This window comes from Suncus etruscus, chromosome 5 (assembly GCF_024139225.1).
Source record: "Suncus etruscus isolate mSunEtr1 chromosome 5, mSunEtr1.pri.cur, whole genome shotgun sequence".
NCBI lineage: Eukaryota > Metazoa > Chordata > Mammalia > Eulipotyphla > Soricidae > Suncus > Suncus etruscus.
Window position 1 is genome coordinate 14,701,768 of NC_064852.1, and position 19,392 is coordinate 14,721,159.

The 19,392-nt window shown below is 52.4% G+C and overlaps 1 long non-coding RNA gene across 1 annotated transcript; it reads right to left on the minus strand.

The window, feature by feature from the left end:
* Positions 1-571: 571 nt before the first annotated feature.
* LOC126009690 (uncharacterized) lies at positions 572-18,457 on the minus strand. The gene is made up of 3 exons (XR_007495910.1): positions 18,325-18,457; positions 737-1,458; positions 572-622 (listed from the first exon to the last, which is right to left on the minus strand). It is a non-coding gene; the product is annotated as an uncharacterized LOC126009690 (long non-coding RNA).
* Between the last annotated feature and the right edge of the window lie 935 nt (positions 18,458-19,392).

The following is a 19,392-nucleotide window of genomic DNA, read 5'->3' on the forward strand; positions in this document are numbered from 1 at the left end:
TGTATACCTCCATCAGAGATCCTTGGTGACCTTGTGTATGATCAATGAGCTATAATATTTTGAAATATTAAAACTGAAGGTAAGTTATTTTCTGAGCCATAGGACTCAAATATGATCTGTTCAACCTCTTGCAAAATCTTGGCTGCCCTGTGGGTTTTGTGACTGTGTTCCTGCATTTCCTTGTTATTGCATTTCTGCATTCTGAGACAAACTCAACAGGCCAAATCGAGTTAGCCTCAGCTCTTAGGACATAGAATTTCCAGAATAATCTGTGAACACTGATCATGGGTATGATGGACTTCAAGTCACCGGTAGCAAAGGTCCCTTGCAAGAATCAGCCTGTACTTTGATGCTCTGAGCCAGGATTGGGCTTCTCCCCACTTTTGGACATCCCCCAGGGCCTCTCCCTGCAGCAGAAAGCTGCCCTGTCTGTGCTGGGAATCTGGTGGTGGGTTAGACCACATTTCTCAATGATCTCAAAAATTTGGGGCCGGAGAGATAGTATGGAGGTGAGGCATTTGCCTTGCATGCAGAAGGACGGCGATTCAAATCCCCTGAGCCTTCCAGGAGCGATTTCTGAGTGTAGAGCCAGGAGTAACTCCTGAGCACTACCAGGTGTGACCTAAAAACCAAAAAAAAAAAAAAAAAAAATTGCCACAGTTTCTCCATCAGTGCTGGCTACTCCACTTTGCATGTGGAAGTTAGGGGAATGCTTCTCTCCTGCTCCTTCACTGACCATCTAACTGCTCCAACTTTCCTTCTGAAGCCTCCTTTGGCCTGAGTCGAATAGGAGAGAGGCAGAGCTTTGTTCTAGCTGAGGTTTGGCTTAAGAAACTGTTGTGGCAATTCCGATCTTACGTCCACTTAACTGAAACGTTCTCCATGTTAGCAATAAGGTTGCTTCACTTCATCTGTGTGTGTCCCCCGAAGAAACACTAGCAATCACTTTCAGCCTCCTTCTAGAACATTCCTTTTGCATTGACAACTTGGTTGACCACTTGGCATAATTTTTCAGACTTCCCACTTGCCTTCCTCACTCAGCATCTTCATGTCAGTTTTTGGCTTCAAGTGAGAGATGAGAGGCTCTTCCTTCCACTTTGCAGCCATGTTGAGTTATTCATTGTCCTGGCTTCCCCCCCTGGCTGTGTGTCAGGGAACAGGGAATGGGACAGATAGTAATGGCCACCAATGGGTGCTATCAGGACAGTTTGGGTCAAGTTCACAGTGTGTGAGTGTCATTGTGGAGCCCACAACAATGGCCAGAGTCCTGCCAGAGGTGCCTGACCACAGACTCTGATAGAAAATATCACAAGAACTGCCAATCTATGACTCAGAGACATGCAGGGAAAATGGCTGCTGTAGGGACCAGGGCGCCCATAGACTGCTTCATCATTGATGTCCCACACAATCAACTTGCAAAGACCACGGTGTCGAGGGGGTGTACTGAACTTCGAGAGCCTGCAAATGAAGAAGGAAGGTAGAATTAGATCCTCATTCTGTATTTCTTTAAAAGATGATAACTCTATAGAGCTGGAGTGATAGCACAGTGGTTGGGATTTTTGCCTTGCATGCGGCTGACCTGGGACCGACCCAGGTTCAATTCCCGACATCCCATATGGTCCCCTGAGCCTGCCAGGAACAATTTCTGAGCACAGAACCAGGAGTAACCCCTGAGCGATGCTGAGTGTGCCTCCCCCCCAAATAAAAGATAACTCTAGAATGTCAGTGATGTCCAACTTTAGAACAAATGCACACACAGGACAGAAGGAACCTCCAGGAGGGACAGTGAAGTACAGTGGCCCAGACCAAAGTTGACTTGGATCCAGCCTCCCACCAGATCACAGGATTGCAGAGAAGTTCACCCAGCAAGTTCCAACTTGGGGAAAGACACGCAGCTCAAAGAGCTGAAGTGACAGCTTTTAAATTGGAGGCCCAGGACTTTTTTTCAGGTCCATAGAGACTCACTACCTAGGACAGAGGCCACATACACAATGAATTTCTCTAAAAACAAGCTTGGCGCTCAATGCAACTCATTGATCCATATACTACAGAATAGAGGTTGTATTGGCAAGAGAATAGAGATTGTGTTAACAGGCATGTTAGTGCCAGAGAGATACTACAGAGAGTAGCTATCTGGTATCACATGATACCTCGAGCAACCACCAAAGTAATCCCGAAATACAGGCTGGCAGCAGCCTCTAAGCACCTCCAGGCTTAAGCCCGAAAACCAGAGAGGTGAGAGACAATGTCCTTATCTTTTAGAAAGATCTAACAAAATTGGGGCTGGGTTACTCTAGTCCATAGTCCAGGGGTTACTATGGTGCATACCTGGCATGTGGCCAACCCTGTCTGGATCCCTGGCTCCACTTAGTTCCCTGAGTCTCACTGAGTGCATCTTTGGAGCTCCCCAACCAGGATGGTCTGGAAAAATCCCCGAGCCATAGGGCCTGAGCAACTCTACTTCCACAAGTCCCAGGGGCCCAAAAATCAGTGGGAGGAACCCCGCTTGGGCCTTACCACTCAGGTGACTTCCCACTACTGTTTTTTCCAAAAAAGCAATACACTAAAAATGGCCGTGGTTAAAATAATAGTGTCTGGAATTTGTTTCCAAATAACAAACCATGACAAAAAGAAGTGGCACGGCCATCAATAAATCGAGGTTGTACATGAAGCTGGGTGCTGCCCACTGTCTCCTGTGTTGTGTGTTAAAAGTTTCCATTTAGGGCCCGGAGAGATAGCACAGCGGCATTTGCCTTGCAAGCAGCCGATCCAGGACCAAAGGTGGTTGGTTCAAATCCCGGTGTCCCATATGGTCCCCCATGCCTGCCAGGAGCTATTTCTGAGCAGACAGCCAGGAGTAGCCCCTGAGCACCACCGGGTGTGGCCCAAAAACCAACAACAACAAAAAAAGTTTCCATTTAGGGGCTGGAGTGATAGCACAGTGGTAGGACATTTTCCTTGCATGCTGCTGACCCGGGACAGACCTGGGTGCAATTCCCAGCATCCCATATGATCCCCTGAGCCTGCCAGGAGAGATTTCTGAGCGCAGAGCCAGGAATAACCCCTGAGCACCACTGGGTGTGGCCCAAAATTAAAAAAAAATAATAAAAATAAATGAAATAAAACATTTCCATTTAAAAAGCAAAAGTTGAGCCAGAACAATACCACAAACGGGAAGGCATTTTTCTTGTACACAGCCAAGCCAGGTCAATCCCTAGCATCCCATCTGGTCTCCCAGCATCTCCAGGAATAACCCCTGAGTGCAGAGCCAGGAGTAAGCCCTGTACACTGCCAGGTGTGGTCCAAAAACCAAATAAATAAAAAGCAAAAGCAAAATCCCCTTTTACCAAATGCCAAGTGAATCTTGAGATCTCTTAGAACTCTGATACTGAATGCTGTTACCTCTGTGGAAATGTGGCCTAGCTGGAAGTTTTCGCCCAATATTGTCCCAATATTTCTTCTTACTTCCAACCACTGAGTACTGGGAGCACTCCTCATCCAGAGGGGAGTATGGGGGTGAGGATCTCCTACCTGGATTACACTCAGGGTGCTAACAATCTGCACAATCTAGGTGGGACAAAAGCAGAGCCTGGCACTGAGAGGCACAGGTTCAACCCCAGCACTCCAGTCTATGCTTCCTGCTCCCTAAGCCTCAATCTGCCCCTCTGTAGAATGGATAAACAAGCTCCTTTCTCTAGGGCTATTGTGTGTGATGCCCACATGGTACCAGGCTGCAGTGAGGGTCCAATGTGCTGGTGGTGAGTTCTCTGGCTGTTTTTTTCTGCAGCTCGGTATGATTCTCAACCAGTATACATAGAGGAATTTCCCTGCCTCAAAGCACTTCTGAGAGTGGCCTCCTTACAGACCATGTGAGTTCTCCATGATTTTATCTTGAGCCATAGAATGCTGTGTGGGGAAGAAGCATTCATTCGCTGCCATGGCCTCACGGGGCAATTCTTTGGGAAGTTCACTGCATTAACTCAATCAACTGAAAGCTTTGGAAAGTCTCTTGGGAGTGTGGTCTCTCAAGCGGGTGCCAGGTAGCGTCACATGCAAAAACAGCAAAAAACGGAGGAGTTATGGCAGCCATATCTGAGAAGGGGGAGTCAAACCCAGAGGCTCGATGTTTGGTAAATAAGCATTGATGGTGGAGATACACTAGTACCATGTCTGAATCTATATGTCGAAGAATTTAGGAAGAGCACGAGACTGGGTCAGGCTCAAAAGACCAGAGCCCAGACACTGCATTCAGGAAAGCCTTGTTCAATCCCAGAGTCCCCAGAGCACAGAGTCAAGAGCAACCACCAAGCACCGCCAGGTGTGACCCAAAAAACAAAAGAAAAAGGAAAATAAAGGAAGTAAAATTAAAAAACAGAGTGGGGCTGATTCTAGGAGCAAGCTGCTGGGTGCTTTGCAAAGTGGGTAATGACAAGTGACACAGATTCAAAGCCGCAGGTGAAACGGGCCACAAAAGACAAACCAGATAGACTGAGCAGCCAAATGAGAAACTTCTGGCCAATAAGAGACACAAAGGACAGGATGAAAAGGCACCCTGCAGAGTGGGAGACAATATTTGCAAATCAGATATATGATAAGGAATGAATGCCCAGAAAACAGACAGAGCTCGGGCACTTGACTACCTAAAACAAACATAGGAAGACTTGAATGGCTTCCCTCCCCCTACCCAAGCACACATACAGATGGCCAATAAGCACATGAAAAGATGCTCAACTCATTATGGGAAATGCAAATGCAAACCGTCAGGAGATGCCACCTCCTCCACCATAGACCACTGCAGTCAAAAACATAGAGGGTGGGTGCTGGAGATATAGTGCAGGCGATTAGGTGCTTACTTCCATGTCCCAGACCCAGGTTTGATCCCTGACGCTGCAAAGAGTCCCTTGAACACTACCAGGAGTGATCCCTGAGCACAGAGCCAGGAGTAAAACCTATGCACTGCAAGGAGTGATCCCTGAGCACAGAACTAGTAGTGATCCCTAAACACTGGCAGGTATAATCTCCCCAAACAATAACAATCCAGAGACTGGAAACTAGCTTATCAGGCTAGAGCAGAGGTCTTACATGTTAGAAGCCTGGGTTCAAGCCCAAACATCACAGAGTACCTCAAGTACCATTGGTTGCAGAGCCAGAAGTAGCCTCTTGTAGCAAGTCAGCCCCTGATGAGGTTGACTGATGGTGGGATGGAGGATGAGGCCTTTCTCTTCCAGCTCGGAGCACGCCTCTGCCACCCTGTCTAGCCGACGGTTCTGAGGTGAAACGGCGGGTAAACAGCTCGCAGACAGTCAGGCTCGTGGAAATATTCGCTTTATTCGGTGGACAAGACTGAAGTCCAAAGACTCAGCTTCAGTTCCAGCCAAAAAAGCCCCAGCCTTCCACAGACCCTTGTTTTTATCCCCCAGAGTCAGGTACCACCCAATGGTGGGATCAGATACCAACCAATGGTGGAAGCAGAATCAGGTACTACCCTAGGGTGGGGGCAGAATGTCAGGTCACACCCTAGGGTAGGGCACAATCACCAATCAGTTTAGGGTGAGTAACATAGTAATCCCCCAAAATATTTACATACACAACAGCCTCTGATTACTATTGGGGGGGATGGAGCCCTCAAACAAACAAAAAGCCCCTGAGAAATAGGAGTCATTGGAATCCTTAGACCTTGCCAGAGGGAATTTAAAAGGACCAAAGAACTATATGGAAAACTGTAAGGTCATGCCTCAGAAATTTAGAAATAGAACAGCCCTAAGATGCACCAACCCCACTGGCAGACATATGTACCAGAGAAGCAAAAGCAGAGTTGAGGAGGGACAGCTGTAAGCTGGTCACAGCGACATAGTCACCAGAATCAACAAACCAACCAAAATCAAGTAATAATAAAATTAAATAAAGGAAGAGATTTCTTTCGATTCCTTTGGGGGGGGGGAGAATGGGGAGACTTGGGCCACACCCAGCATTCTCAGGGGTCACTTATTCTGGCTCTGCACACAGGAAGCACTCCTGGAAAGTTCTCAGGACCATATGGGGTGCCAGGGATCAAACCCAGGTGTGTAAGGCAAGCACCCTCTTCACTGTACTATCTCTCTGGTCCCTCTTTGAATTTTGTTTAAATGCTGTTGACATGGGTTACATTATTAACCCTAAGGACTAAGGGGAATACTCCATTCACAAATGGATCAAGGAGAGCCCACAGAGAGATAGCTTGTAGGTAGGGCATTTGCCTTGCAAGCAGAAGGACGGTGGTTCAAATCCTGGCATCCCATATGGTCTCCTGAGCCTGCCAGGAGTGATTTCTGAGCATAGAGCCAGGAGTAACCCCTAAGCACTGCCGGGTATGACCCAAAAAACACACAAAAAAAGGAGGGCCCAGAGCTATAATGCAGTGGGTAGGGTTGTTAGTGCTGCCAGGTGTGGCCCAAAAACAAACAAGCAAACAAAACCCCCAAATGAACTAATGAGATCTGTCTAGTGGAAGATTCCCAGAGTCTGCCAGGAGCCAAGGAAAGAGAAAACAGAGATAACATTAAGAGTGCATAAAATCTCAGTTTTATAACTGAAATGTTTTGGGGGTATAGATGAGGTGATGACAATGTAAATGGACTTGAGGCCACAAGATTGCACCCTCAGAAAGTGATAATGGCAAAGCAAGTGATTGAATTATTACCATTAATAATAACCCAATGAAGATGAAGGCACCTGCCTTGAACATGGCTGCAGATACCAACAATGGTTCAATTCCTGGTACTGAATATGGTTTGAGCACCAATGGTTGTAGCCCCCCAAAATAAAAGAAAATGGTATAAATGGAGGAACACGGCTGGTTTTAAAATTTTATTTTAAATGTTATTATTTATTATTATTTATTAAATAAAATTTTTTTTGTTTTGTTTTTTTTGTTTTTGGGCCACACCCAGTAACGCTCAGGGGTTACTCCTGGCTATGCGCTCAGAAGTTGCTCCTGGCTTCTAGGGGGACCATATGGGACGCCAGGGGATCGAACCGCGGTTCGTCCTAGGCTAGCGCAGGCAAGGCAGGCACCTTACCTGCAGCGCCACCACCCGGCCCCATAAAATTTTATTTTATTTTAAAATAAAATGGTTTCAGAAGCTGAAAAAAAATCAGCTTGGGGCCAAATTGATAAGATAGCAGGTAGGGCATTTGCCTTACATGAGGCCAATCCAGGTTCAATTCCTGGCATCCCATATGATCCCCCAAGGCTGCCAAGAGTAATTTTTGAGTGCAGATCCAGAAATAACACCCCCCAGTGCTTGCAGGTATGTTCCACAAACCTCCCAAAATCAAAATTTATATTTATGACTTCTTTTTAACCAATATGTTACGGGTATGTCCATTCAAAATGACTATGAACTTGTGGTTGTAATTTGGCAAGTAATACCCAATTCAGATGCTCCTGGCTAGAAGCCAGACATGACCATGTCCTGTCTTGAGCCAATGCCTTAGGATTGGCCAAAGCCACTTGTAGGGATGTTCTCAGAAGGAAACTTTCCATCCTGCCCTGCATGCGTAGGGCCCCATGATGCACCTCCCACACCCACGTTGCACCCCCTGAACCCTAGCCTCTCAGACAACCCTGCACTGTTCCAGGCTTCAGAACAATTTTGAACCCAGAGCTCAGAGCCACACAAAGCCTGCCCCTTGGCACACATGAAAACATCCTGTTGTGAAAAAGACATGAGCTGACTCCAGGCAAAGTTGTGGACAGACGTCCACAAAACCCTTTCTATGAAGGATTCCCTGAGGACTGTCCCCTTCCATTCCCTCCCCACTCCATGAACATCTGGTCTCAGACCCTGATGGACACTAGAGGTGGACCAGAGTAGGTTCCACTAGCTAGATGCTAATGACAACTGTACTCTGGCCATGCCCACCGGGGGGCACTGCCACAAAGGCTCCAGCAACTGCTTCTAGTAGGCCATTAGGAATCCTGAAGTTCCTCTCAGGTCCTCCATAGATCTTCCCCCCTGCTGCTCTTTCTCCTGCCCACTGCCTCTGAGCCCTCCTTGATACCCACATGTTTCCTCAACCACTTCTCCAGCTGGGCTGTGAACCCCAGTGCCTTCTTCCCCAAAGGGAAGGGAAGGGACAAAGGAGGGGAGAGGAGTAGATTGTCTAGAAGTGAGGAATCATCAGACAGGAACAAACCAACAAACATTGCATTGCAGGACACTTGTCTTGCACTCAGCTGACCCAGGTTCCATTCCCCAGCATCACATGTGGTGTCCCAAGACCTGCCACGAGTGATTCCTGAGCACGGAGCCAGGAGTCAACCTTGGGCACAGCTGGGTTTGGCCCCAAAACTAAACCAAAACACAAGTGAGCAATCAGATTTGTCTTAGTGAATGGTTAAACCTGGGTTCGATCCCTGATATTCCATGTAATTCCTAAACCTAGCCAGGAGTTATTACTGGGCACAAAGCCAAGAGTAAGCCTAGAGTTCACTGGGTATGGCCCCAAACCAAAAGCAAACATAAAGGAGGCGATCAGACTGGTCTAAGACAGCACATGATTACTTTTAACTGCGAGTCCTTAACTGGTCTGCCCCAGAGAGGCTCCAAGCAGCAGGAGCATTTCAGGGTACACAAGTCCATCCTGTCTTCTAGAACCCCTGGTCCTCCCTGTGATGCTGAAGGGTCCCCTGGACTTCCTGCTGAAAGAGCAGGGTTGAGAGACAGGTACCTTTGTTCCTCTCCAGCAGGGGAAAACAAGAGCTAAGCTTAATTCTGGAGGTGAAGAAGGGAAGGCTCCCTGGAGGCCGCGGTATTTGCAAGGAAAGCAAAAGGACTGGCTGGGAGTGAGTTAGGAAGTGTGTGGAGAGAGAGCCTTTCCGGCAAAGAGGAGAGAGGGCAGGATCGCTCCAAGAGCTGCCGGAGAAGAAGCTGAAACCTGGCCAGTGTGCTTGGCAAGGCACATGGAGAGATGAGGAAGGAGGCAGAATGCAGGCCAGGATGGTGAACACGGGCCAGGAGGCTTTCCAAGTGTGGAGAGGCTTGGAGACTTGGAGGCCTTTCCTGGCCTTGGGAGAGTCTGAATTACCCGGCTCTTCTGGGACAAGCACTCTGCCGTGAGGATCCTGCCCAGCTGAGGCCCAGGAGCAGGCCCAAGTGGGAAAGGGAATATTCTTTTTTTTTTTTTAAAGTTTTGTCTATTTATTGATTGATTGGTTTTTGGACCACACCCAGCGGCGCTCGGGGGTCACTCACTGCTGGCTCTGCACATAGAAATTGCCCCTGGCAAGCTGAGGGACCATATGGGATGCCAGGAATCGAACCAGGTCCCTCCCAGGTTGGCCGCATGCAAGGCAAATGGCACTGCGGTGCCATCTCTCTGGCTCCAAGGGAAAGGGAATATTCTGGTTCTCCTCAGAACACTTACAATCCCTCTGAAGCTGCCCACCCCCGCCCCCCAGGGCCAGAGACGCTGGCCTGACGCTGCTGCCACTGCCAGGTACTGCCTTGCCTGGAGACTCAGTTTCCCCATATGTGCAAGTGGGTATGTGAGATCTCAAAGGTGAGCAACACCAAGGTCACTGCAGGGGCTGACTGGGGGTGAATGGAGGAGGGGGGGAGTGCAGAGTTCTGAGACTAGGTTCAAGGATGTCACCTGCATGGTACCTGCTGTTGTTGGCTTGAGGGGCCCCCCCTAGGGGCTCCTGAATACAGCTGAAGGAGGCTGGACAGTGTGAGTGAGGGCCCTGCGCCTGCCACCCTCTTTCACTTTGCATCAGCGTGCATCTCCGTTCCAAAGAGGCCCTCCTTCCCGAGAGGGTCCAGCGGGGTTGTTTGGGGGACACATTCCAGAAAGAATAACTCTGTGTAACATGAAACCGGGATCTGGAAACACAACCTCGATGGGAAATGAGGGGATCAGGGGCTGCTCTGCGCACTGCCCTGCCTCACGGTATACAAAAGCCATATTGACACCCCCGAGAGCCTCCTCCCTCGGCCGCCCACCTAGGGTCTCGCCCCTCTTGCTCTCCTCAAGGCCCCGATCTCACGACGCACCCTGGGCATGAGACCGGATCAGTCCTCCCCTAGTCCCCCTTTGGCTTTAGACCCAGCAGGACCACCACTTGTGTCTGCATGCTAACTCGCAGTCAGGTGTACTTGACCCAAGGGATCAAGGGCCTTCCTGCCCCAGGGCCTTTGCCTAACCCTGTGCCCTAACCTCCTGGCCCTCTAAGAGGTCACAGTCCATCTTCCCAGATCCAAATGCCCACAGATCTAAGGTAAAGGGCCAGAGAAATAGCACAGCGGTAGGGCGTTTGCCTTGCACGCGGCAGACTCAGGACTGACAGTGATTCAATTCCTGGTATCCCATATGGTCCCGTCCCCCCCCCCCCCAAACCTGCCAGGAGCGATTTCTCAGAGCCAGTAACCCCTGAGCACCACAGGGTGTGTCCAAAAACAAAAACAAAACTGAAAAAAAGTAAAGACAGTGCCGGGCCAGAGAGATAGCACAGTGGATAAGGCACTTGCCCGTCTTGCCTGCAGCTGACCTGGATTCAAATCCGCAGCACCCATTCTGATTCCCTGAGCCTGCCAGGAAAGATCCCTGAGCACAATGCCAGGAGACAGTCCTGAGCACTGCTGGATGTGCGCCCCACCCAAAAATAAATGAGAAAGACAATGTGGTATTATAGGGTAGAGACACTGAGGTTACATTGCCTTGTCCTAAGCCCAGTGTAGCTTCTCTACAGATCATAGGCAAACTCACAGGCCTGTTTTCTCTGGGAAGTGGGACAGAACAGTAACCCTCCCTCACCTGCAACTGCACTACAGGTGAGGCCTAGCCAGAGCCTCCTGTCCCCTCCACCCCGCCCTGCATCTGGGAGCCTGCTCCAGCCCCCTTCCCCCAGCCTACTGTATTTGCATCCTGGAGGTCAAGCTGCTGGTCCTGGGAACCCTAGTGCCCTGTTTTCTCTGTGAGGTTAGGGCTTTCCTGCATTTCCTTGGGGGAAGGGCCAGCCTCCTTGTAGCTGGGAAGAGGCAGAAGAGGGGTCTTGGGGTTCAGCAGTTGAGGCTGACAATGCGGATGGCTTCGCCTCTCTGAGGTGCCATTTCTTGGAGGGGACATGAGGATTTCCCTAAGTTGTGTGTAGAGGGAAAAATAGGATTGGGAGATGATGCCGGAAGCATTTTTCGGCAGTGCAGTGCAGTGGAAGGGGGTGAGGATGGAAAGAGAAAACAGGTCAGTGGCAGAAGGGGCAATACAAGTGACCCCCTGGTCAAGTGAACTGGGTTAATGGGCCAGCAACCGACTAGCTGTGGCCTGTGGGATTAAGCGTGCAAAGTGGCTCCACTCCTCTTTTCACGCCAAGTCACATGATGGAGCTAGAATGAGGAAGAGCAACTCTCTGGGACCGTTTATCTAATTATCAAGTGTGTTGTGGAGAGATAGTACAGTGCACATCATGCTTCTCTTGCAAGTAACAAACCCAGATTTGATATCACTGGCACCATATATAACTCTCCTGAGCACAGGAGTGATTCCAGAGCACAGAACCAGGAGCAAACCCTGAGCACCACTGGGTATGGCATTCTCCTTAAAAACAATAAAGCCAGGGCGGGAGCAATAGCACATTGGGTAAGGCATTTGCTTTGCATACAGTGGACCAGGGTTTGATCCCCAGTATTCCTAAGGTCCCCTGAGCCTGCCAGGAGCAATTTCTGAGTACAGAGCCAGGACTAACCAATGAGTGTCACTGGGTGTGGCCCCAAAACCAAAATGAATAAATAAATAAATAAACTAAATAAAAGGTCAAATTGGGACTGGAGTGACAATACAGGGTTTAAGACATTTGGCCTGCATGCAACTACCCTGGGTTTGATCCCTGGCAGTACATATGGTCTCCCAAGCCTCCCAGAAGTGATTCCTGAGCACAGAGTCAGGCAGGAGTAAGTCCTGAGCAGTGCCATGTGTGTCCAAGCCAGACCTTCAAATTAAAAAAAAACAAAAACAAAAAAACCTGTATGTTTTGCAAAGCTGACCACTTCATCAACACCCCCATGGTCCTCTGAGCATCACTGAGGTGGCTCAGGTCACATTGCGCCACTGGCCAACGTGTCTGAGAATGACGGGAAGGGGGTCCCCAGACCTGAGTGCCACTTGAGAGGTCCTAAAAGTACTATAAAGACTCATGTACAGTAATAGAAACTCCAGTGATGACCTGTTGGAGGAGGACGTGGGGAACATTGGGGAGCAGAGTTTCTGGAGAGACAGAATTTTCTTCCTTGATCTGCATACTGGGGACACGGAGTAGCCCTTCCTTTGTCATTGCGTACCTCGTGCCTTATCCATATGCTTCACAGACTTCAAGAAAAATGCTCAAATAGGGACGGAGTGATGGCACAGTGAGGAGGGCATTTACCTTGAATGTAGCTGACCCAGGTTTGATCTCTGGCATCCCATATGGTCCTCCAACCCTGCCAGGAGTAATTTCTGAGTGTAGAGCCAGGAGTAACCCCTGAGAGTCACTGAGTGTGGCTCAAAAACAAACAAACAAACAAACAAACAAAAATACTAAAGTAACTCAGGAGTGCAGCCTGGGGGGAACCACTAGGTGGGGTTACATGGCATGCACTGCCAGTGGCATCCTGGGTGCCAACAGGACACTTACTGCTCTCAGCTCTAGGGACACTTCATTGTTAGGTCTTAGGGAGAAAGTCCAGTCTGCACCCTCCTTTAGTCATGCAGCCCCCAAGACTTTTTTGGGTCACATCCGGCATCACATAGAGGTTATTCCTGGCTTTGTACTCAAAAATCACTCCTGGCAGACTCAGGGGACCATATGGGATGCTGGGATTCAAACCACCATCCTTCCTGGATTGGCTGCATGCAAGGCAAATGCCCTGCCACTGTGCTAGCTCTCAGGCCCAGGAATCAATTTTCTGATCAAACTGCTTCTCTGCTGAATTCTGCCAAGCTCAAATTCTAGAGAAATAGGCAGACCTGAACACTTCAATGTCACCTTTATTTATTATGCAGTTCAGTCCCCTAAGAATACTCTGAAGATGATTAGTAAAAGACAAGCAGAAAACGTTTGCCTTGCATGCAGAAGGATGGTGGTTCGAATCTCGGCATCCCATATGGCCCCCTGAGCCTGACAGAAGCGATTTCTGAGTAGAGAGCCAGGAGTAACCCCTGAGCGCTGCCGGGTGTGACCCAAAAACCAAAAAAAAAAAAAAAAAAAAGAAAGAAAAGAAAAAGAGAGAGAGTTTGGTCACCAAAAACCTGTCCCAGAAAGGTTTCTACCAGGTCCAACTCCCAGCACCACAAACCCACTGACTGCAGCTACCAATGGTCTGCCCTGGAACTGGCCCTGCTCTGCCACTAGGCCTGTCCCCAACATTTGTTGTTGTTTTGTTTTTTTTTCCTTTTCCCTCTCATTCTCTTCTCTCTGAGCTCTGAAAGAAGCACGTGCCTACTCTATCAGGGGGAACTCTCCCCAACAAACGCACATCCACTGCATTTATATGCACAGACACTCATAAAACTTTACTAGCCACCAAATCATCGCAGAAAGAGGGAACGCCTCCAATGCCACAAATCCCCAGGGTTTTGAAGTGGATTTAAAATAAAGATCAAATAGTATGGGCACTGGCCCCACCGCACACCCAACTCCTGGCCCCACACCTACCGGGGACTTTCAGGGTGGAGGCCCACGAATGTCCGGGCATTGGGAGTTAGTGGCTGATTCAAGTTCATTCTGTCCGATATTCTAGTGTCTTCCTTCATGGGGCTGTTTTGGCTGCGAATATGGTCCTTGGCCTTGTTCTGGCTCAGCTGAGTTGGTTGGGGAAGCCCCTGATTCTAGTAGCACTGTTGGCAAAGCCCAGCACAGTCTTTTGGCAAGAACTGCAAAGATTCTTGAAGAAAGTCTTTTTCAAAAACAAATATACAGGGGCTGGAGAGATAACACAGAGGTAGAGCATTTGCCTTGCAGGCAGCCAATCCAGGATGTTCAGTGGTTCGAATCCCAGCATACCATATGGTCCCCCCATGCCTGCCAGAGCCAGGTATGATCCAAAAACAAAAACAAAAAAAGGAAACCCAAACATACAGGAGCCCAAGATAGTAGTATCTTGAGCAGAGCACTTGCTTTGGACACAAATTATCCAGGTTGGGGGCCGGAGAGATAGCATGGAGGTAAGGCGTTTGCCTTGCATGCATAAGGTCAGTGGTTCAAATCCTGGCATCCCATATGGTCCCCCCCGAGCCTGCCAGGAGCGATTTCTGAGCATAGAGCCAGGAGTAACCCCTGAACACTGCTGGGTGTGACCCCAAAAACAAAAACACACACACAAAAATTATCCAGGTTGGATCCCTGGCACCCCGTATGGTCACCAATGGGTTTGCCAACCCCCCACCAAAAAAAAGCCTACATACAGCTCCTCTCATTCTGCTGCCAGAGCCCAGGATAAGGGGAGGCCTTGGGGGTGCACTTTATGCCCCATGAGGGTTAATGACACTTGACTGATAAGGAAAATAAGGCCAGGGAGAAGACAGACTTTCTCTGGAACCTGATCCTCTCTGTGTCACCCTTGACTGTCCCTAAAGCCAGCAGGCCATTGGGGCCTCAGGATCTATTCTAAGTGAAGGATCGAGTCTCCTGCCCCATCCTGCTGGATCCGAGGACTCCAGTGAATAATGAAGGGGACTTTGTGTCCGGAACTGTGTCCTGAGACACCAGCCTGAGGCAGTGTGATTGGACTTTAGGGAGGAGGACCAAGGAACTTGATCAATGCTGGGGGTGGTCTCCTCAACACCCAACACACAGTCTTGGAGCCACACCCTGGAGATACAGGCCAACCCCAAAACTTTCCCTTGTCACCTCTCATGCCAACTTGAAGAACCAGAAAGGACCCTCCAGGACAAGGAGGCCGGAACTATGCCAACTCGGGCCTCTCCCTCTCTGGTTCCACTCTGCAGCTCTGCGACTGGGGTGTGTTGTGTGGGACCCTGCAGACACCAGAAGACTCAATTGAGTCTTGAACCCACACATTGGGGGAGTCCGGTTCATGGGGTCCAAGCTGGCCCTGACTTTTGTCCTTTGCCCTTTGCTAGAGCTTGTGGATGGTGTTTTACCTGTGTAGCCGGCAGCAGGAACAACTGCTGTTAAGCTTTCGCCCCACCCCAGGGCTATGAGAGAAGCGCCCACTGTTAGCTGGCCCTCTGCTGTCTGAGGGTCTCCCCAACTCTCCCACTGCCTGAGCAGAGGACAGGAACTCAGGGGAGGAGTGAGGATCCGGGTCTTTCTGCACCAGAAACTCTAATACAAGGATCCCTGAGCTTAGATTGGAAATTGGGAGAGTACCCGAAGTGAGGGGGCTGGGGGTGGAATGGATAGAGGAAGAGAAGGTTGAGATAGCGAAAATGAGGGAGAATACATTTTGGGGAGAAGTGGTATGCTGGACCCTAAAGAAGGGATGAAGTGGGGGAGAGGGGCGCGCTTCAGGAAGGTGGGGAAGAGGGAAGAATTAAGGGAGTGGAAACGCCCCCAGGCCTGGCTCCCCTCCCCATTCTGGCTTCAGCCCCGAAGTCCTTGGAAGCTCTCTCTACCCCGACGGGGAGAAACCGGCCGCTTTCCGCCTGCTCCGGTTGGAGCGCAAATCCCGCGTCGGCCGACGACTGGAGAGCCGGGACACCGCAGGACAACTGCACCACCCCCGGGGTCCGCCTTAGCAGAGTCGGGGCGCTCAGCCCACCCCACAGTGGGGTTTCACAGTTCGGGGTCCAATTGTTTTTGTTTGTTTGTTTGTTTTTTCCTGGCAGGCATGGTCAGGAGCTCAGCAGAATGTGCGCGCGGGGACCCGCGCTCTGCAAATCCCTGTGCGCTGTCCGCTGGGGACCGGACAAGAGGGAAGTGGGACCCCGGGGAACCTGGAAATGGGATCAGAATCGGATCCAAAAGAGGGGGCAGATGTGCAGAAGGGGTTTCCCGGATCGTGGCCCAATTAGTCCCTCACACCTGGGCCCTTCATCCAGCCTCTTGCGCAGCCCGGTACGGTGGCTAGATGAAACGCGCTAAGGCGCGGGGTGATCACCCAACATTCGATAGAGCGCCCACAATTCCTCCTGCCTCCGCCACGGTTTGGGCAGCCCTAGACTTAGACACCCGCGACCCTAGGCTGTTGTCACAGTTGTCTCAACTACTAGGGACCCCTTTCCACAAAAGCCTTTGGAGAAACCGAGTCGGAGTGGGATGGTTGGGGAGTCGGAGACTGGGGAGGGAGGAAGGATACTTGGAGAGGTATTTTTGAGGACAGCGGGGCAGGGTCCTTGATCCGGAGGATTTCAAGGCGCGCCCTAAAGGGGAAGGAGAGGGAAGGCGAGGGAAAAGCATGGGTCTGGGCCTGACACGCTTGAATCGAGCCTCCAGGCTCCCCAGAGCGCAGCGCAAGGTCCTGGCGTTGCCAGCAGAGGGCAGGACGCGCCCGGCCAGTCTGCCCTTCCAGGACGGGTTCTGCTTCTCCACTGGGCCGGGAACTCTGCAGCCCAACGCCCGGCTTGCGCGCACCCAGATGCCTAAGAAGGAGCCCGGGGCCCACCCTCGGGAGTTCGAGGCCTGGCTTTCCAAAGCTGCGCTTGGGTAAAAACACGCAGCGCGCTTGAGGGCAACTAACTTCACCTCCACCTCCACTCTTTCTGCACCTTTCTGGCAGCAGACAGGGCACGCAAAGACGTCCCAGAAAGATGCGCAGACACAAAAGCCACTTCACTCTGGCCTCCCTCTCCCAAAACCTCAAACTCTTGAGCGACTCGCCAGCACGGCGCTGCCGCGGCATCCTGCAGAAACTTGGAGAGACTCCGACACAAAGGTGACGCGCGAGACACACAGACAGGAAAGGATCCCAGACACAATGCAGAGAGAGGCCCGAGAGACACACAAAGACAGACTGCGCCGGCCAAGAGTGACAGACACGGGGACGCACACAAAGATGGACAGACACAGAAGCCACCGAGGCGTGGGGAGGAGGACTGAGCTGGGCGCTTGGCGACCTGCTGGATGCGCACCGCGAAGATGCATGCGGGAAGGAGATCCCCGGCTCAGAGCCGCACACACAGGGGAAGCCCAGAAATTCGCGGGGAACACGGGAATGTCGTGTGTGCACAGAGACAAGGGGACACGAGCCCGCAAGAGCCCCGGAGGCGGGCTCGTGGTCACGCATGGACATGCACAGGTGTCTCCCCTGACACGCACGCAGGTACTCGGGCGGGGCGCGAGCCGCTGATCCCCCTACCTCAAAGCCTGCGCCCCTCTACGGGGCCCCGCGGCTTTGGGGGCCACTTCTAACTGAACCCCCCACTGCCTCCAAAGCCGATCCGCCCTCTCGCCTCCAGCGGGGTCAGGGGACCCGCCTCCCGTGCCCTCCGCCCTCGCCCGGCTCCGCGCCACTGCGCCAAGCCCGGAGGGGCTGGGGCCGCCCCGCCGAGCCTGTCCCGAGGCCGCTGCTGGGCTCCCCACGCCCACCCTGCTCTCCGGGAGACCCCCAGAGTCTCCTTGGGGACCCCTGGATCCTGTCGCAAAGCCAGCCAGGGCCGTGCGCGCTGCGCGCAGCCCGACGATGCGGTTGGAGTACCCACCGTGCGCCCTGGCCAGGCCAGGTGAGCGCCCGGCCCCTCGGGGCTGCTCCAAAGAGGCTGGCCTGCCATCTGGGCTTGGGGAACCCCAGGGCTGAAGCTCACGTCTCTCGGGGCGGCCTACCCACCCGCAACCGGGGTGTCTGTCGCCAAACGTCTCCAGTCCTAGCGGGTTTCTCGGAGCGGCCGAATGCGCCACGTTCCAGGGCTGGGAGATTTCGAATCTTTGCGGCTTAGCTTCCCCAACTCAGGATCCTGCCAAGTCCAGTTCTTCCGCAGCACCCCAAGTTCTTCTTCAACCCGGGGACCCCCACTTTCTCCTTCCACTCCCCAGTCACCCCGAGCTTTCCTCACCGCCGCCGTCACTCCACTCCACTCCACTCCGCTCCAAAGCTCCCATCCTCTTCCAGGCGCCTTTCTGGGTAGCTAGCGCTCTCCGCCTCCACCCACCCAAACCTCGGCCAGGCCCTGACGTGGTCCCGGGGCCCTCCCAGCTAAACCAGGGGGCCCACACCCCATCTCCTGGGGCTGGGAGGGAGGGGAGTCGGAGCCGGCAGCCAGCCCGCTTCTTCTCTCTTGCTCTCTCTGTCTTTCTCTCCCTTTCTCTCTGTCTGTCTCTTTCTCTGTCTTTCTCTCTTTCCATCTCTCACTCCATCCATCCATCCATCCTAGCCACCCTATCTGCTGCTCCCAGTACTCCCTACCTACCTCCCTGGGCCTCCATCCAGTCGAGGTCGATTGATTGGGGAGAGAAAGGGAGGGTCCCCCTTGGGCAACCCTGTGGCTGCATCTTGGGGTGGGTCTCCTCGCCAGCCCAGCGGCTGCTGCGGGCTGCACCCAATACCCATTCTAAAGCCAGTACACACAATAAATAAATAAATAAATAAATAAATAAATACAAATAAATAAGGCCTTCATCTCCCCCACCACCACCACCAAATCCAGCTTTGAGATGCTGCAGCCTTGCAGGGGTATGGGATGGCACGATCAGTGCCCAAGAGGGGGGGAACCCCCAAAAAAACTTCCTTGGGAGGGAGAGAGGGAGAGGGAGGGGGGATTGGGGAGGGGAGGGGAGGGGTGGGGAGAGGGGGAGAGCCAGGGCTGCACTATTTTGACGTGGAGCCGGCCGGCTCATCCCCCTCCCTTCCCGGCGCAGGGATACGAGGCGCGCCAATGAGTTCAAATGTCAGGAAGTTTGAGACTAGAGAGAGAGAGAGAGGGAGAGGGAGAGAGAGGGAGGGTGTGAGGCGGCCCGAGGCCGGGAGTATCCCTCCGCCGCCCTCTCCCGCCCGCCCCGGCTCGGCTCTAAACCCTCGGCGGCTCCCGGGGCGCTGCGCTCCATGGCCCTAGCGTAGCGCGCGCGCGCGCGGGGGAAGCGCGCCCGCAGGAAGCCCCGAGGCCCGCTGCGGGAACCCCGCTGCGCCCGCAACCCCCCCGGCCCCTCCCCGCAAACCCTGCACCCCTGCACCCCCACCTCCACCCCTGCCCGTTGCAGCCGCGGGTTCCCTCCGTCGTCTCCTCTACGGGGCTCTCCGAGAGGCCGCCTCGGCCAGCTCAGCCAACGCCGCCTCGGCCACCCCGGACCGGACTCGGAGCTGACTGACAAGCAGGTGACAGCCACGACTGAGGAACCCAGCGGAGACCCTTGTCAGCCACTCCCGGGGTGCCCAGTGTGCGGGATCCGTCGCCGCCGCCACCGCCTCTCCACTCCCCAGGGCGCACCAGGACGCACCAGGACGCACCGGTCGGAGGATCCCCAAGGCTGCAACCCCGCAA